The 19,937-nt window shown below is 38.0% G+C and overlaps 1 protein-coding gene across 2 annotated transcripts in view; it reads left to right on the plus strand.

Annotated features, from left to right (window-relative positions):
• Positions 1–19,937, plus strand: part of SIPA1L1 (signal induced proliferation associated 1 like 1) — a 198,092-nt gene that overhangs the window by 71,205 nt on the left and 106,950 nt on the right. The window contains exon 1 of one of the 2 annotated variants that reach the window (XM_071744543.1): positions 7,805–7,874. The exons of the other annotated variant lie outside the window; for it this stretch is intronic. The gene's annotated coding sequence lies outside the window, so the exon portion shown is untranslated. Of the gene's footprint in view, positions 1–7,804; positions 7,875–19,937 lie in introns of those variants that run through there. 2 annotated transcript variants of the gene reach the window in all.

Below are 19,937 nucleotides of genomic sequence, written 5' to 3' on the forward strand. Positions count from 1 at the left end.
GGAAAGGTATTCAGAAGAGAGGTCAAAGATTTGGATAAACTGGATGCTTTTTCTCTTTTTTTGCCTGGAAAAGGCTCTGGGGAGACCTTATAGTGGCCTTTCAATATGTAAAGGAGACCTGAAAGAAAGATGAGGACAGACTTCTTAGCAGGGCCTCCTGCCATAGGACAAGGGGTAATGGTTTTAAATTCAGAGGGTAGATTTAGCTTATACATAAGGAAGGAATTTTCTACAAAGCCCAGAGAGGTGGTAGATTGGTAGTTGCCCCCCTCCCTGGAAGTGTTCAAGGCCAGGTAGGACATGGCTCTGAGTAACCTGATGCAGGTGAAGAAGTCCCTGCCTATTGCAGAGGTTGGGCTTAGATGACCTTTGAAGGTCCCTTCCAATCCAAAAAAATTCTGTGCTTCTGTGACATGTCCAAAGGCATGTCTGCTAGGTTTTTTAGTCTATTTTTACTGTTACTCTGTGTTCACCAAATACGCAGTTCCTTATTTTTCTAGGGTAGCTGTGCAGTTACCTGCTTTCAGTCCACAGGGGCTCTCAGACAGTGAACGAAATGGTCTTAGTGCTCTAAGGTCACTTTTGGAACTGTTCATCTGCAGAGCAAAGAGGATTGTGCCTGACCTTCTTCTAATATTTTTATATAATCAGGATTTAAGCTGTTTTCTAATTTTGCCTATTAAATGGAAGTGGAGATTTAGCCCTCAGATGAGAGAATTCTGAAGCAAATCAATGCAAGGAATCTTAGAGCTTTACTGTGCATGTGGGAAATGGAAAGGCTGTATTAATGCATACTTCAAATTCAGACACAGAAAGTGGCAAAAACCCTCTTTTATAACTGAAGGATTACAGTTGCTGTTTTGTTTTTTTCCTGACAGTCTTCCTTTTAAATTTTTATTTATTTATTTATTTTTTTTTAATATGGTGAAAATATGAAGTTTTCTTCCTTGCCTTTTGACTGGGCATAGAGAACTGATACCATTCTCTTCCCTCTTTCAAAGAGAACCAAGCCTTAAATTTGGGTTTGGTGCTCCAGCTATGAGCCTTACAGAGGCTGCTGCCTGTTTTGTCATCTCAGCTGCATATACAATCTACCTATAGAACATTTACAATCTGTTTTAATACCTGTGCAGTGATTATGCTCCAGTTCTAAACTGACCGATGAGGTGTAGAAATAATACCTCTTGCTTGACCTTTGGGTTGTCACTGCAACTCAGGATCATCCTAATCATGGCAAACATAAATTAAGAAATACCATTTCATAATTTTAATTCAGCTGATCTCTCTGGGCATACAATACAGTTTTCTTCTGCTTCTTATTAAAATTCTGCCTTTGGTTGCTGTTTTACAGTTTAGATTTGTACACCACACCTGCATTTTCAGATTTAGTGTTTGAAAAAGTGTTTATACAGTAAGTATTTCTGACACAAAAAACTTGCTGAAGAACTATAAGGAAATGTTTTCATAGTAATTATTAGGAAAAATCAGAAACAGCTATGTTTTTTTGCACTTTGTGGTAGAGGAGTATATATGAGTACAAGTTTCTTTTCAGTTTCTTAGTACCAAAATGTCATTATATTAAAACATAGGGGACACAGATATGCTACCTTGTAGTTCATGTTCCTAAAACATTATACTTCTAAATTATGCAAGGAGCTGGTACTTGGAGAAGTCTTGTTACTGGTTTGAGTAGCTGATAAGCTCACTTGTATCTCCAATCCACACCCCACACCCGCTTTTATTTTTTTCCATTGTGTTTTTATTTGCTTCTCAAAAGTAGGGGAATCTCCTGGCATTTTAAAATCATGAGGAAAACACTGGAGTTAATGTACTGCTCTGTAAGCTTAAGGTTGTTTATTTAAAATGTTGATTGTAAATGTTGAGTCTGGAGCTTCTGCTCCTTTGGTTTGTTAGGTTTTGTTTTTTTTTTCCTGAATCAACTATTTTATTTGTTATTTAAAAGAACAAAGAATTCCTTTCAACAGGGCAGTGTTTTTGAAAGGGGTGTGGGAAAAAAGGCTTCTATTTTAACTGGGAAAAAGCATTGCAGAGATTTGTTTAGCAGATTGCTGCTTAGAAAGCAATGGGGCAGGTGTCGTGTTTCGTGGTGGTGGTCATGTCTTCTGGGGGTATGGTGACAGTGCAGAGGTGTCAGTGTTTGTGAAAATCTGTACTGCTGTTAGTCCTTCTTTGCTGATGGAGTTCAGTTCCTGCCAGGCACAGCTTGCTCCTTCAGTCTTTGCTTTGCAGAATGAATGTTGCACACTGTCTCATCCTTTTACAGTAGTTTTTCATTTGCTCTTCATATTGCTGAAACAATAACCCTGCATTCCTGAATTTTCCCCACGTGCATCTTTATCATTTAAGTATCCTGCTTGTCATGCTACAGACTTTTGGGCATCTGTAATTCAGCTCTTGCAGCCATTGAAGAATTTATTAGAAAGTAAGTTTGAATGATGCTTCTTCCTGAGAAACAGTTGATAGTACACATAAAAGTGCATTTGTGTTCTAGTGTGGATTTAGGATAAATATTCGGTATGTGTCATTTGACTTTGTAAATATAGACAGTTCAAACATGAAAAAAATTGGAAGAAGCTTCCTTTTGTGGCTTCAGGGTTTGGGAGTAAATTGTCACAAAGGGAACAAATGAAACATTCTTTTGTTTTGATCTCTTATCTAGGAGAGTCATGAACTTTGAATTACACTGCTTGCTTTGCCAGAGATTAATAATGCTACTTGTACCCAACTCTCCATATAAAGTGGGGTTTTTGCCTTTTAGAGGAATTGAGACCTCACAAATTTCTTTCTTCTAGTGTGGAGTTGATAGTTGTGAAGACTTGTTGGTGAATTAGATTGGTGTGGTGATGTTTAAAAACTCAGTGCTGTTAGTTCAGACTCTCAAGTTGCCAAACAATAACAAAATGTACAAAACATGTTTTGAGAGGCTTTCTGGTAGGAAATACTGTGTTAGGAGAGTGATATCAGCCTCCTGTAGGGCAATGGTAAGATTATCAGTGTTCCTTGTTTTCTGTAGAATTTCATTCTCCCTTCAGGTGTAATGGTGCTGCCCTATTCACATGGATGTTGGTAATTAATTTCCTTTTACCAAGTTGATTTATGTTTTCCTTCAGCTTGTTTGCCAGATTCTGAATGTTTTCTCTGTTAATGCAGAAGTAAGGAAAAAACAACTGCTCAGGAAGTTTATTTCTAAAACTTTACAAAACCTATTCTATACATCAAATGGGGGTGTTTTGAATTTTGTTCCTAAAAATTCATTCTAGTGGATCTGAAAACACCTTATTCTCTCCATAGTATCAGAGAAATATCTTTGTGCTCCTCCTCTGATTGGAGGAGTTCTGCATTCCCACCTGTGCCTCTCTGTTGGACCCAGACTTCATGGTCTGGTTTCACAGATGATTCAAAGTACTCCTGGTTATGTGGTCAAAGTATTTGTTCTGCCCTTCAGCAAATATTTTCACATGATCTATAAGGAGTCTTGGGTTTTCAGACTGCTTTTTATGTTACTCTGACATTCAGATCTCTGAACCAGTAAATATGCATATACACTTCTAAAGGAAAAGGGGAAGGTGGTCCAGTTTTAGGTTAAGGCCATTTTAAGTGTGTGTTTGCCACTTTATTTTGATCTACTGGTTCATAGAAATTAACTTTTGTGTTATTAAATTTCTGACAGAAAGCAATCCTTGTGAAGAAACTGGCATGGTGGTATAAAACCCAAATGAGTTGCTGGAAGTCTGAATTCTTTAAAAGGCTGAAGGGTGGTGTCATACTTTGATATGTGCTGTCCAGCTCTGATAAATACTCTCAAATCTTTACTGCTCTAAATACATGTTGGGTTTTGGTGTGGTGAAGTACGAATTAGAATATTATTGCTATTTCACAGCAAAGCTATAAAATAAAATCAGAGCTAAGATGTTCATACACAGCTACAAGTAAAGTCTAAGTTGTTTAATAATAAAGGTGTAAACACAGCATATGACATCAGCTAGAGTTTAAAAGGAAAAACTTTCGTGTTGAAACCTGGTCTGACATTGCAAAAGCTTAGGGATGAATTACCAAACGTGACAAGTCAGTAGAATTAGTATGATTATTGCTATCATTGTAGAGTGTGTAACTTCTTTGATCACTGCACTAATTATATTTGAAATATTTCATGTTGGTTTTACAAGAAGACCAAGAAAAGTAGACTCAGAAGTGGGAAGGGATTCTATTTGAGAAGGGGAAGAGAAATCTGTTCATGTAGTTTAGCACTTACATTAACTCACAAATTATACATAAGACCAGTTTTTATGTTTTGTTTCCTTACTGTAAACAGTTCTTGGAAAACCACATATATGTAACCAAATTAAGAAGGTTTTGTTTTCAGTTCCTGTCCTTCCTTTTTTAGTAACCTTAGAACTAGATTTTAGGATCTGTTCCTTGGAATATATAAGAAGCATCTATGTTGTATTTGAAAGCTAGGACAATGGTTCAAAAGCAGATTTGAAATACTTAGATTTTTACTCCTTCTCTTTTTCCCCAGCAATATATCCAAATCTTTCTAAGCATTGGAATTGCATTCTGATTATATAGTTACAAGAAATTGTATTATTTTTCTTAACCACTTCTGAAGACTTTTCTTATTTCTGTATTATTCTTAAAGGACATGTACCCCATTTCCTATTGCTCTGAGTTCTCTCCTGTGTTCTACCAGTTCTCAAAGCAAGAAAATAATAGTTTAGGTATTTTTGAGACTAGTTATTTGTGCTCTAGTACACATTATTGTAAGAAGGTGGATTAAACTATGTGTTAATTTTTCTAATTCAAAGATCAATTGTTTGGTTTTGTCTCTTTTTTTTTCCTTAAAGGAGAATATCTTCAGAATGCTCCATTCCCTAACGTTCTTGGCTGCTTCCTTGTGGACCCATAGGGTCTCTCATTATCTAGATGAGATGCCAAAATTGGCTGCCAATTCCATGTGCTATTACAGGTTTAGCCTTGTGGTAGGCTTTGATGGCCCCAGTGAGATCCTGAATCAGTGTCAGCCATCCATGCCAGAATGCTATTGAAAAGCCATCATGAAGTTACTAATTCTTACAGAATTTGAGTTATATCTTACAGAAATGGAGATTTTTCAAAACTCAAAAGGTAACACTCCTTGTTTTCTGTTGTATGGGAGTATAATTTGGAGCCTACCACCCACAAAACTATCTTGCAGAGCTTTGCTGGACTGGTATTTCACTCAGGAAGACTTGGAGAGAATAACTAATTTTGTGTTGGTATTGCTAACCACCTACTTGAATGTCTGATGTTTTTCTGCAGTTCCCATCTGGGCAAGACTAGGAGTGACTTAAAGGTTGTCTTGCCTGAGTCAGATTAGTATATAAGCACAGAGAAAGAGGTTTTTGGCTTGCCAAGATAAAAGAAGCCAGACAAGTGAGTGGCTTATGTGACTATTTTTATTGTACTGTATCTGTCTTTTGAGTAGACTTGCTATAACTTCAGCAGCAGACAGTATTGCCTGGTAGCTGAAGAATATACTCTGTAATAGAAATTTTGGGACTGGCAGGCTGATGGGTCTCCCCCTGTGAAGACCAAGAGGCACTTACTAAAGAACCATGGTTCAAAACATCAGATCAGATTCTCACAACAGGGTACGTGTGTGCTGAATGCTGAAGCCATGGCAACTGGAGGCTCTCCAGAAGTCTCTTAATGGCTCTTTTTCCTAAATGGTTGCAGTTGGACACATTTCTTCTGTGAATTGCTGAGCCAGGAGTGAACATCCGTTGCTGATCCTGCCAATTACACCATTCAAACAGCACACTAAGCCCTCTAGTCCAAGAAGATACTCCAAGTCTCTTCTCTTTAATTTGATACTATGAAGGCTATGCTGGTAAATTTAAGACATGAAAGTACAACAGAAGATGAACAAATGCAAATTTAATCTGGTTTAGTGTTTTTTTTCTCTGTAGGTTTTCTAATAACTTCCACTTGATGCTTGGGCTTCTGCTTAATTTGTCATGTCTAGGAAGGCATTTTAAGTGCAAAACAAGGAGAAAACAATTCCAAATGGCTGGAGGACCGAAAATGTAGTTGTGCAGCAGAGTTTTACATTAGCTTGCCTTATTTAACTGGGAGGAAAATGTATGGATATTTGCTAAAAATGAAAATCAAAGACCCAAATCAATAGAATTACATTACTGACCTTAGGAAAATGTTACACTTTGAAGTGAAGATTGATTTTTCTATTTATGTTCCTTTCCCCACCTTTAGTGGAATTAGTCTCACTTGTGAACAGGTGTTGAAATAATAGATCTTGCTACTGTAGTTGTGCTGATAGGTGTTTTATTTTCCTGGAAGTCCCAGTCAGATTTAAAACTCAAAACCTCATCTGGTAGAACCATCAGGGGATGAAGTAGGCAGCTTACACAGGAGAAGTTGCCAGTGGAAAAAGAAAAATCCAAACAAACCGTTAAATGGAAGATGTTTTGAGTTTGGTTTGAGTTTGGTTTGAGTTTGGTTAGTTCACTTTTAAACTGGTTCCTCCTTTGGAAGGGGTAGTTCTCATTCCCCCATCCATATGCTGATTGGGTTTGTGAAGTCTGAACTCCAGAGCATGGCACAGCTTTTGCTAATAAAGTGTTTAATGATGGGTTGTGCTGCAGCACAGGTTCTGATTAATTTGGATAAAACTGCACAGTCTGAAGCTGTACAGTTTAGTTCTTCAAACCCTTCTGTTGGAGTTTTTTCCCTACTTACAGATGATCCTTTTCTGAGTCAGTCTGCTTGATGACTGTGGGTGGCAACACCTCAACTTGGTTACCAAGAGCTGTGTGCCCTCTCCTGCCCTGCAGAACAGCAGCTGGGGGTTGCTCAGCAGTCGGTCCTTCATCAGCCAAGGTTCACAGCTTGGTGGGTTGGTCCTGGTTTGCCTGAAGTGCTCCTCCTGAAATGTTATTGCTACCTTGACTCATCCATCAGAGCTCTGTGACTTGGAGTGCAGGGAAAAAAAAACCCAAACTGTATTTTTAGCTTAGTCTGCATGTAGTTAGATGAGTAGCTCCAGCAGTCCCATCACTTGGAACCAGAAGAGGGGCTTTTGTACTGTGAAAGAGCTGTCCCACTTTTAAGTCCTTTTTGTCAAAGACTTTTAGCTTGGACAGATTTCACACTGTCTTAGTTTAGGTTTACTGTTGTGGCAGCTTAGTCCTCCTTTTGCTTCACTCACCATTTGTAACCCTGGGCAGACTTTGCAGGGGTCTGTGTGTGTCTGAGTGCAGTGCCAGAGGTTGTCTTCTCCTTGCATCATCTCTTTCCTCTGAAATAGCAGCAGTTCTCAGCTTTGGGTCTCCAAAATGAGAGTGGAGGGACAATCTGTTCGGTACTGGTAATGCTGTCTGTGTTGGCAGCCAGTACAGACCAGAAGGAGGAAACAATTGTGATTCAAATACCAGAGGAGGCTGAAAAACAAGGAAGGAGAAGATGCTAAGCTGGGAGGCAGGGCTGGGCACTCAGAGGGATGGAAGGGAAGACTGTAAGAACCAGAAACTATTAGAAGAAAAAAGGGGAAAGAAGAAGAGAGCGAAAACAGGATAAGGAAGGGTGGGAGGAGTTGATTTATAAGCAGCAAGATGAAAGAACTACTCTTTGACACTGCTTATATTTTGGGGTAGATGCTCTCAGTGGAATTTTGTTTTCCAGGAGTATTGTTGTCCAACACATTGGCTATGTAAGTCTTGAATTAGCTGACTCTGAACGAGGATATTTTATCTGTATATTTGGTTTTGTTTCTGTTTTACCAGCTGCTGCATATTTGAAGAGTGATTTCTTGGGTCCTTCTTCAAATATCTGATATATCCAAGAGAAACCATCTCTCTGTAAGTGGAGGTCTTATTTATGAACATAAAATTCATAATATGAATTAGCTGAATGCATTAATGTGAATGTGCAGAAAAGTGCAGTTTAAAAATGGATGGTTTTAGTTTTCATAATTGAGAAGAATGATCTGTGCTTAGGGGAAGCTCCTTTTTTTTTTTTGCTTTGGTCATTTGAAGTGAATAGTACACTTCTATTATAAGCCTAAACAGTGATAGTAAAAGCAGTACTCATCTCTGTCAACTTTTGTGAAACACAAGTCTCTTGGGATTTCTGAATGTTTTATTTAACAATGAGAATAGTAAATCTCTCCTGTGTAGTGTCCGGGTGAGCTGTCTTATATCAAAGCATTATTAATTAATTTTTATACTTTACAGCTGTTTTGGGAGTAAGCACTGAAATGAGAGCCAAAAGCTCCCCTCTTGGTTGTCAGAACCATATTGGAGAAGAGTTAAGGAATTGATTTTTTGTTTGTTTTGTTTTGTTTAGAAGTTTTGAGCAAGAGGAAAAAGGGGGGGGGTTGTGAGCTGCCTCCTTGGTTTGACAGCAATCTCAGAACGAGTTAGGTCATCACAGGAATGCATCTAACTGGATCTGTGCACATTTCTAGGTGTGTGAAGGTAGGCACCCAGTGAGATCTTCATTTGCACTTGGATTAATATTAACATTCACTTGTGAAAATAGGGGTAAATACTATGAAAGCCAGACTTCAAAGCTTCGTTCTTCTAGAATTACTGATTTTTACACTCTGGATGCGTTGTATGTGTTAATCAGTTTCTTAAACACTACGTTTTGTCTTAACTTTGTTCTGAAACTCACAGTATGAGGTTGGCAGTAGGTAGCTGCTTCTGAGATGGTGTTTGCAATACATGGTACTGTATGGATAAAGAACCATGCATCCTTATAACAAAACCTGTTTCAGTTTGAGCAAGAGGAATTGTAAGAATTTTTTCCCCAATTTAGAAATATACTTTCTCAGGGAAATAAACAGCTTTACAAATTGCTATGCAATAGGAATTTGTGGGCTAGGTTGGCCCTTAGATGGAATTTGCCCTCTCCAGGAGACATTCCTTTGAGTGCTTTAATCCAAACACATTTCAGTTTATTTAATCCATGAGATTTCTACATACACGTTATATTTTGTTTTCTTCTTTAACATGGAAGATATACACACATTCTTAAAATCTTTAGGATATAGTAAAGTATATAGGAGATGTCTGTAAACTTCAATGATGGTGGTTTTGCATTTAAGGTAATCAGTGCCCCGAAGGACTGATATTTTCTTTCTGTTCCTTTTCTCTCTTCACTCCTCTCCCTGGTGCTCACATGTACCATAAGCTGATCTGCTGCATCATCTCAGCAAAAACAGAGACCAATTTAGGTTTTGTTACTGGTTTAGTTTTCTTCCCATTTGGAACTGAATGTGCCTCTAGTGCAAGGAAGTGACTGTAGGCCAGAAATAGAGGACAGAAGGAATGGAAGAGATGGGAGGATTCAGTCCTCCTGGTCCTGACAGAGACAGCCCAGCAACTGAGCTGAAGCTCTAATGTTAATCTGCAGTCCCCAGCTCAGTTCCTGGGGACCTCGTGGATGTCCACATCTGTGTTGTCCCTAACAGATCAGACAGATCAATGGGGTGGCATTTGGACAGCCTATAAGGCACATAGAATTGACTTTTTTTTTTTTGCAGGGCAGAAAAATATGAATGTCTAGGAGAATACAGCTGTGTGTTTTTCCTATAAGATCACTATGAGATATTTTTCAGAAATCCTATGCTATCCACATTTTAGAATACTGTTCAGATGAACCATTGAATTCTCTGGAATTGTGTTAAGAGTTAAGATTGCATGTCATGATAATAATCATAATTATTTCCTTTTGCATACTTTGTATTGTGATATAAGTGTTTTCCCAGCTGGTACATGCTCATAGATGTTCCTGGTAGGATCCCATTATGGTTTCTTGGAAATAATACAGTATGCATCTGATGAAGCAGCAATTCCTTTATGATAGGATGGGCCTAATGAGAACATGCAGCATACACTGGAGAAGGCTTTTTTATTATCTTCTCTTCAGCCCTTAGTTTTCTCCTTTCTGGAAGCCAGAAAAAAGATGCTGAGCCAAGGGGAGCAAGGAGACAAGTAGGTTCAAAAGGAAGGAGGGGAGTTGGGTTAGAGACAACCAGAGCTGTTTCAGGGATTAAGGTAGGAGGGAGAAAAGGGCTGCAGAAAGCTGTCTGGCTTATTAAATTAGGGGTGATTGGTTGCCTGGGGGTTGCAGAGGTTTGGGGCAAGCCAGAAGCAGCCCTTCTTCCCCATCTGCCTTGGTGTCAGGGGAAAGATAGGTCTGAATGCAAGGGTCTTGGGAACTGCAGTGGTGGATGGATTGATGTTGTGCTACTTCTCACATAGACTGGGAAACCTGTGGTTGGTTGTTCCTGCCTTTCATTAGCAATTTCTACCCAGTTGTGGTTTTTTACATTTACTAATGTTTGGAAAAAAATGTGTGAATTTTCTTTTCTATAACCAAATGAATAGTGCCTCTTCTTTAACATTAAGTTGAATGTAGAAAAAGAAGGGAAGAGAATTTGCCTTGTACTGAAACTCAGGCCTTTGTATCAATCTGTTGATAGGAAGGACTTGGATTTACTGAAATGTGAAGAAAAAAATAATTGAACTGAATGATCAGTTCAGGCTGAACAAGCTCCCGTAGCTGAAAACTGCATCCACATGGCTTAGAGAACAGTTAAGGAATAGGACTTGCCTCTCTAAATATGAGAATCAGTTTGCAGACTACCCAAAACAGGAAAAAAAATGGACCATGTGTGCTTGCTGTCCTTTGAGAGAGAGCTGGCCCATGGTTATGAAAGCAGGTGTATGAATTCTGTATATAGAATTCAAATTTTGAAATTCTTATCAGATTTTTTGGTACAAAAAATAAATGACAAATATAGATGGCTCACTGCATTAACTTCTTGAAGGTAAAACCAGCAAATCATAGCAAGATTATCGAAGCCTCCATCATCTTTTGTCTTATATGAAAAAACCCCACCCCACTGCATTAGTGACAAAATAAATTAAAGCCTTAGTTATTGCCTTAATTGCTCATATTTTTTATAAAACTATTTCATAGTATTTCAAGTGATCTGGTTTTCAGATGTAGAAGTATAGGGAATTTGAACTAGAAGAGGGTTTGATGCAGACTTTGATTTCAGTGCATCCAACAAAAAATGCAGAGCTTCCTTTTTTCTTCCCCTGCCTTGTGTAAACACTCTGTACTTGTACCAAAACTATTTTGGTTCCATAATTCTTACCTGTCACCTAATGTCATCTAATAATCCAATGTTACTTCTAATTTTTAAAAATCCACTAAGTGTATTTAATATTTCAGACTTAGGAACTTGAAAACATGGAAGGAATAGGCCAGTGATGGGGGAGATGGCTACAAAAAGTGCAAAGTATGGAATAACAGGTGGATGGCCAAGAGCTGTCACCTTTCAGAAATAATGGGAGACATAAGGAAGTAAGCACATAATTTGATGGGTTAGGAATGAGCTTAGCTGAAGCAACTTGGAGAAGCAAGGGCAGCCAACAGCCTGTCAGTTTGACAGATTGCACCCCAAAGTTTACTTAAGAAGAAATAATTAAAGAAAATCTATTGCTTACATATGGTTTACCAGTGTTTCTTTTCAGGATGTGGTGTGTGAACCAGCAACAGAATTTTGAGCCTGTCTGTCGTTTGTAGACCAAAGTATTTTTTATAGCCTTGCAACTGAGCAGTGGGGTAGGAATAATTCCATCTGTTTTAAAAAATGCTGACCAAAATCATAAAGAAACTTTAGAAAGTATGGAGTGGGCCTCCTTAACCTGTCATTAAATTTTCACTGCTTATGGCAGCATTTAATATTTACAGAAGGTGGGTATGGTAGGTTTATGTCAAATCTTCAAAGCAGGGTTCAGGAAGAACATTTTCACCTCAAGTACCTCCTTGATGCTTTGCAGCAGCATTTTAAATTGTTCTAGAAAATGAAAGCAGCTTCAGTACTATATTATGATGGTTAAGTGTATACTGATTCCAGGTGTTACTTAGTATAACCAGATACTCCTGTTGTATGATATTTTTTTATCACTGTTAAACAATTTTTCTTTTTTATAAAGGTCTGCTGGCTGCCAGTGTCTTGATAGATAACTATCAAGGCATCACCATAACTCTTTTCACGTGTGCACTCTAGAGGTTACCATATCCATAGGGAAAATGTTTAAATTGGAGAACTTCCTTTTAAATTTTTATGGGTAAAAATGTAGCCATAAATTGCTTCCTCCTCAAAAACAGCAAACGCAATAAAATGTAAGCTAAATCAGAAATGTGGACTTAATTCATCTGGGCATTGAATCACAGTATTTATATTTTACTGTGCTATAAAATGTCTGCAGAATTTACCTTTTGTGGCTAATACAAATTTGAGAAACAGTAAGAACTTTCAAATGCAGCTTTTATATAGCACAGTTTCTGCATCTGTGTAACAAGGATAACTGAAGGTATGTTCCGTGTGTGCCAAGAGGAGGATGTCAGAACTGTTTAAAAAAGAATAGGAAGGATGGGCCACAGTGACTTGAATATTAGATGGAAGATTTATAAAGCAAGGTGGGTGCTGCATAATGTTATTGTTTTATGGATTTTTCATTTCATTTTTAACAGTCTTGAACATTGCTTTAAAAAGCATGCTGTAGACATTTGGTTTACTTTTTCACTTTTGCAGGTGTTTATTTCACTTGATTAGAGCTGAAGAGCTTACTTGTGTTCTAAATAATTTAAGGACTGTTAAACCTCATCTCTTTCTAACACAGTTTTCTAACTCCCTTAATGAGTTGTCTATTGCTCTGTTTCACTTTTTATTAGTGCCCTCAAGGGGGAGATCAGGGGTGAAGATGTGGCAGGTGGTATAATGTCCTCAGAACAATTGGAGTGTTGTGTTACTGGAATGTACCAGTGTCAGTGGGAGATCCTTTAGGTTATGATTTAATCCCAGTTGATAGCTACATCCCAACCAGCAGCTCACTTACTCCCCCCATGGTGTGATGGGGGGAGATAGTCAGAAGGGTAGAAATAAAAAACCTTATGGGTTGAGATAAGGACAGTTTCTCAGGTAAAGCAAAAGCCTCACACACGTGAGCAAAAGCCAATAAGGAATTAGTTGACTACTTCCCATCAGCAGGCAGGTGTTGATCCACCTCCAGGACAGCAGGGCTCCATCATGCTCAGTGGTTTCTGAAGGTCCCTCCATTCCTTCCTTTTTCTTCCCTTAGCTTTCCATGCTGAGCATGGTGTCTTACAGCATGGAATATCACTTGGGTCAGTTGGGGTCAGCTGTCCCCTCTCAAGCTGCTTGTGCACCCCTGGCCTGCTCACTGGTGGGTTGGGATGAGAAAGAGAAAAGGCCTTGACTTTCTCTAAGTACTGCTCAGCAAGAATGAAAACTTCCCTCCATTATCAACACTATTTTCAGCACTAATCCAAAACACAGCCCAAAATTCCTGCTATGAAGAAAAATGAACTCTATCCCAGCCCAAGCCAGCACACCTTATGGGGTGAGGATGTGTCTGCTATCTGAAAAGTACTTGGGTTCAAGAGGAGTCTGTGATGATGGCAGACCTCTGCACCAGACTGCCTGAGATGTGTAATCCCAGCTTTTGCTTTTTCACAATAGTCCCCTTTTTATGAATTTCAGTAACATTTTCTATTACAGATGCATTAAGCTTGTTTCCTTTCTATTTCAAAACTCCCAGGGAAGAACGGGAAATATGAAGATTTTTTTTCATGATTTCAGAAATGCCCTATTATCAGATTTGCTTGTCTAATATAATCCAGTAAATCATCACTTACTGGTATTTTTAATTGACATTGGAATCTGTAGATAGTAATTTGGTTTCTGCATAGTATGGGTGTCTTCAGCTTGTATGGGTGCACAGTTCGTTGTGTGCCTGTGCTCTGGAATGTAAAATCATAAAGACACTGTACAAGATACATAGAAATGTCAGGTGCCTTTTTTCCTATAATTTGGAAAAGATGAGGTCAGCCCTTATGTAAATAGATTCCTGATAAATAACAAGATAAATTGAAAAATGGGCTTAAACTTATGTAAGAGCATTCATGCACAGCAGTGACATTGGTGTAACTAAGTCAGTACAGCGTGACTTCATATATTCAATTTCTGTCATTACTATGCATTGAATTCACTTTCCCCCCAAGGTACTTTTGGACAATCATTCGATCTGGTTTTTTCTATGTCAATTTTTCCATGTTTAAGAATATCTTTGAAAATTGTTCAATTAATGACATTAAATAATGGTTTCAAGCCAAACTTTCTGTTCCTCACCCATCACAGGCACACAAAGGGGATACTTAGTTTCATAGAGTGGGATGAATTTTTTTTAGATTTGAGGGGTTTTAACTTCTACATACCATAGAAAAGTTAATTCCTCAGTGGTAAATGATTGTGTGAAATGTGTTTTTTGACTGGCACCCTGCTGAGTTACCATCCACAGAAGTTGTAGCTCTAGTGTGTCACATAACCAAATGATGGACTCGAAGCAGTCAGATCTAATGGTTTTCCATGAGTGAGAGTGCTCTTTAAGGAACAGCCATAGAAAACTAAAGCACTTCACAGCTTACTAGTTATGTTAGAAGGAGGTTTTAAATATTAAGAGAATAATCCTTGGGCAAGTAAATGACCGGTACAATGGTCTGAAAAGAAAAATGACAGTGCAAAAAAAGTGTTATTTTAAGGCTTTATTAATGTACAACCTTAAAACTATGTGTCTATTAATTAGTCCCAAGATGGTGGTGATATGACTTGGGGAAAAGAAACACAGGTAAATTAAATTAAACACTACTACTTGGATTATGAATCGAATCAGAATATGAACTCCCTCTACCAAATGCTGAAATTTTATATGAACTAACAACTGGGAGCAGTTTTTCTGTGATGCCGCTTACTGATGTCCTTGTTTCTAGTAGGGAAGGGGTGCTGGGCATTAGAGTAGCTCGCTACTGTGTCTTGTAGGTTTGTAACATTAGAAAGCACTTGAGCTTTCCTTTTGAGGCTTTATCTGGAGATTCTCCACATGCAAGAAATCAGCTCATCTGTCTGGCTTATTTAGAGAAAATTTATAGATTCATATGCAATGATCAAAGTACTTCAAACACAGAGGAGGTGCTTTTCTGGCATGTGCTGCAGGGAGGTTTTGACCAGTCGTCTGCTGTTGCTGGTACCAAATTCTGCTTCTGAGTTAGGCTGGAGAGCATCTTTCTGATGTCTTCGCCCAGAAGATCCAAGTAACCAGGCTCCTTGGTGATTCGGTCTTCCTCAAGTGATTGTTAATTTAAGAACATGTACATTAACTCACTCCCTATGGCTGTTTCTAAGTGGAAATGGCAATTTTTATTGTGTTACAGTAATATTTCCTGGCAACTTAAGCAGGTTGGTTTGCACGTTTTCAGAACACAGACTCATTCAAAGCTCCTGTGGTTCAGGAATGTGTAACTTTTCACCTGTGTTAATTTTTCATTTTTTTCCCCCCAACAGAGTATTTTAAAAAAATAAATCCATGCAGGCACATGCAACCGGAAGTGACCTTCTTACCAATAAGCTTGGAAGATTTTCTGCAGAAGGAGGGACATAATTCACTTAGAGAAGTGTACTTTCTTCCATATGCTGCTACTGCCTTGTTGGTTTATATACCTCTCACTGAGATTCTCTTCTTTGGCATATTATTTTGAGCTCTTTTCTCCATCTAATACAGAATTTAGGAATGCAGCTTTACCCAGTACCACCTGCACACACATTTTCAACCTGCAGTTAAAACACAAAGGTGTATCTTTTTTTACCTTCATAAGTATACTTTCTTATGCTTTTCCTTTGCTTGTGTTTTATTTGTTTCTTTTACTGGTGTCTGATGACCTTATGAAAATTTTTTACTAAAAACAGCCTCCAGCTTTTGTCTAAACATGCTGACTACTTCCACCTCTTAAAATTTCACTGTCCACCTGGAATGGCTTTGCTTCACTAGCTTAAACAAAAAAAAGGATTCTTTGATTAGCTGGATCATCTCTGGGCTTCTAGAGTTAAGGCATATTTGCATCTGGCAGTGTTTGTGGAAGGCCGTTTTCTCAGTACAGAGACCATGGAAAATAAATTTTACATAATTTTTGAGAATATTATTTTCATTAAGTGTTGTATACCAGATGGCTTTGAGACGTATTTAGTGATCAGTTTTTTTTTCTTTGCTTGCTTGAGACCTCAAAACTTAATTTCTCCACCTGCTGATAAACACAGGGTTGTAGGAGTTGCTGTATTGGGTCAGACCATCTGCTTTTAAATTAAAAGTAGTAACAGATGCTTGGGAGGATGATGCAAAAAATTTACAATAGGCTGCTATGACAATAATATACTTCAGGGTACATCTCTCTGGGATCTCTCTGGTTTGGCTAGTGTCATAAATCTAGCTCAAAGTTAGTTGTATTTATATCTTTTTGGTTTCTTGTTTTAAAATATTTTCTATTACAATGAATTTTGTATTTTCTTCTCCCCTTTAATGCTGCTAAGGTTTTAGTTTTGCAGTCCTGTATCCTTCAGCAGTTCATTCCTTAGGTAATGAGTGATATGAAATACCCCTTCTTGTTGATGGTGAAGTTGGCAGTTTTCAATTTCACAGAATCATAGAATGTTAGGTTGGAAGGGACCTCAAGGATCATCTGGTCCAACTCTATTATTTATGTGACATGTCTCAGCACCAGTCATTTAATTGAACACCTCTTGCTCTTGGTAGTATTCTGGGAAAGAGTGTCTTGCTCTGCCTTTTGTGTTCTATTTTCTATCCTTTAGGGAAGGAGAGGGGGGAATATTTTATTTCCTGATTTTTCCCTACGTATTGATATTTCCATGCTGCCTGTTATTCTTGGTTCCTGTTGCTGCAAGGCTTTCAACTGACTGCATAACTGGATGTTTTAAATGTCCCACTGTGCTTCTGTTGAGAAAATACCATTGATTCCTGTGGGAGAGAATGTTTAACATTTTATGCCACTGAAGATGTATAATTTGTAGGAAAAAACTTCAAAATTTTAGCTTTTAACTGAGCTACTGTGCTTTGTTGTAATTGGGAAGGGGCTTTTGCTAAAACTGCAAGAGGTCTGTGGCAAAGTTCTGAGCTGGGGGGAGAGACTCCCTTTTTGGGGGTATGGGTGTGTTTGTGCTTCCTTTGGCAGTACTTCATCCAAAGTGAGAAACTGCTGTATTTTCTGACTGCAACTGAGGTGGAATTTAAAGGATTGATGAATAGGGGGACATGTTGTTTGCTGGTAGTAACAGCTAATTTAATACCTAAACATCAATTCCTAAAGTAGGAGTTAGGGCAGCTGCAGGTGGGTGTGGAACCCAAAAGAAACCAGTTTGCTGTTTTTCTGTGTTTTGTGTTGTTCAGCAGCAATCAGCATAGGAACTACTTGGTGTATATTAAGATTAGAGTTTGAAATATCTCTGCAAAAGGGAATTTTGCATGGAAAGGCTTACTTCTCACTGAAGTATTGCTTGGATATTTCCAGCCTGTCTAAATTGCTTACATTTTTCTACATAGCTGCTTAGAAAACTCATTAAACCTCAAGGTGAGTGCAAACCAGTGGTGAAGGAGTGGATGGGATTTGAGTGAACAGATGTGAAGGCAAGAAAGAACATTAATGGGGAAGAGAGACAGGTTATTGTTAGATGCATCAGTTAAGAGAATTGTTGAACTCCATCCTCACTAGCAAGGCAATGCAGTTCTTTCTCAAACCTGCTCAGCAGTCTTTGTGTTGTGTTCAGGTTTCCAAGGAGATGCCAGATGTTTCTGTGAAATTGAGAAATCATGGAAAGAGGAATTCTAATATGCATGTCAAACCACAAAGTGCAGCATCAGCAGAGTATTTTAAGGGCAGGACTTGAATGCCATATGAGTGAGATTGTCTCTTTCGCCAGTGGTAATGATTAGTGTTTAACTGAGAGCTATTTTAGAATTATAAACAACATTCTTTTCATTTTTAACTGCTTGGAGGGGAGACTAAGTGGCCAATAATAGGATGTTGTTTATTCCAGAGTCTGCAAGAATTCTCTGCCCAAGGTCAAACACTAAAATGTTACTAAAAATGAAGTTTATTTTAAAATGAGATATAGTTCTTGAGTGTTTAATAAATAGATCTTACAGATTGAGCAGCCCAAGAGCATTCTGTGTCTTGGGCATTAAGAGCTTCATAAGACTACAAAGTGCTTAAATCAGTTTATTAAAACTCAGTTGTCAGTTGACACTTGCACATGGTTGTATTTTGCATGTAGAATGTGCTTAGGGTTGTGCTTAGGGGTTCTGGGCAGTTGCAGTGAGCCTTGTGAAACTGCCAGAAGTGTGGGCTAATTCTGCTGAACACATGCCATGTTTTGTGGAAGACCTCATGAATTGATAATCAGGACTTCTTTATAGATGATAACATTGCAATTTATAACACAGGATATTTTACTACAACATTGTTAAGGTTAGATAAATGAGTCTACACCAGCCTTAACAATAAAAGGAGGGACTGAGTAGCATCACAGCTTACATACTGCAAATCATGAACTTGCTGCTGTGTGGTCTGTTTGGACTTAAGATTTATTTTTGTCATCCATTGATTTAGATTTTTGTAGTTCTCCTGTCTGTATTTCTATTTCATCTGTTTATTTTAATTCTCTTGTGGTTTCACTTTTTCTGTCCCTAACTGGGCTGATCATTGCCTTACTGCTCTGGTTACAATATTATTTGTTCATCTCTTTTATGGCTGGCAGGTTGAGGGGACAGGTAGGGCATGTGGCTGGAAATTATCTGGAGAATCATTATGAATCTCTGAAAGTTCAGGAGGGGAAGGGTAAGAGGAAATAAAAAATACTGCCATGTGGATTTGAATTTGGGCTGGAGGCCTGGGTGGACTACAGTAGGGACTGTAAAGAAGTATTAGTGGGGGAAAAGAGGAAATCTCATGGACATGAAGGAAACACTGGGTCTAGTCAACAAGGAACCAAATGTCTCTTGGAAATGAGTATTCCTCAGTACTACTTGTTTAAGGGAGCCTCCAGCCCATGGCATTGTTGGATCCCCAGCTGATGTAGTTCTGCCACTTGTTTGTTCCATAATGAGAGTTTTCTTTTCAGGCAAGCAATAATATGACTTAAAAATATACAGAATATTTTATAAAGGAGAGAAAAGTGTCTTTATTAGAACAGCGCTATGTAAGGAAAAACAAAATGGAAAGCACAGTCTTAAACTTCCTGGTTGAAGAGACCTATCTTTTTATGCGTTTAAAATCTCTATTCTGTAAAATGCTTTTAGTTGGTGTATCTCCATGGTGAATTCATGCTGATTTTTACTTGTAAGACTTAGGTTTTGTTTTATTGAATATTCTAGGAAGAAAGGTTCACCTACATTTACTTAGTAATGTGTCAAACCTTAATTTCACCCTGTCACCCATTAAGATATTAGAACATTGATGTAAGCAAACAAGCTGAAAACTTACTTGATTTGCACTGATGAAAATATTTGTATTTTATTTGAAAATACTGTTGTTCTTAGTAAATCATAGAAGACAATGAATTGCAGAAGTTTTGAAGAGTATAGAACAGCTAAAGGACATTTTATTACTTCAGGAAGATAACTTCTTTGCCAGCTGACACTGATTTAGGTTTTCAATTATATGTACTGATTTCTTTAAGTAGCAGGCCTCTGAACTGCAAAAATGGTGATTTCAGTTTTGTCTTTGCTTGAATAATATATGCTTGAGACCAAAGTAATAGAAAAATGCTTTAGTAACTTTTAAGAAAGGGTTGAAACAGCAAAAGTTTTGGGAAATAGTAACAAATATTACTGAACATTACCTAGTGTATAGAAGCAATTATTAAGTTGTTATTAAGTTGAAACAGCAAAAGTTTTGGGAAATAGTAACAAATATTACTGAACATTACCTAGTGTATAGGAGCAATTATTAAGTTGTTTTGTGGGAATTTGGCTTTG

Source organism: Heliangelus exortis, chromosome 5 (genome assembly GCF_036169615.1).
Source record: "Heliangelus exortis chromosome 5, bHelExo1.hap1, whole genome shotgun sequence".
Taxonomy (NCBI): domain Eukaryota; kingdom Metazoa; phylum Chordata; class Aves; order Apodiformes; family Trochilidae; genus Heliangelus; species Heliangelus exortis.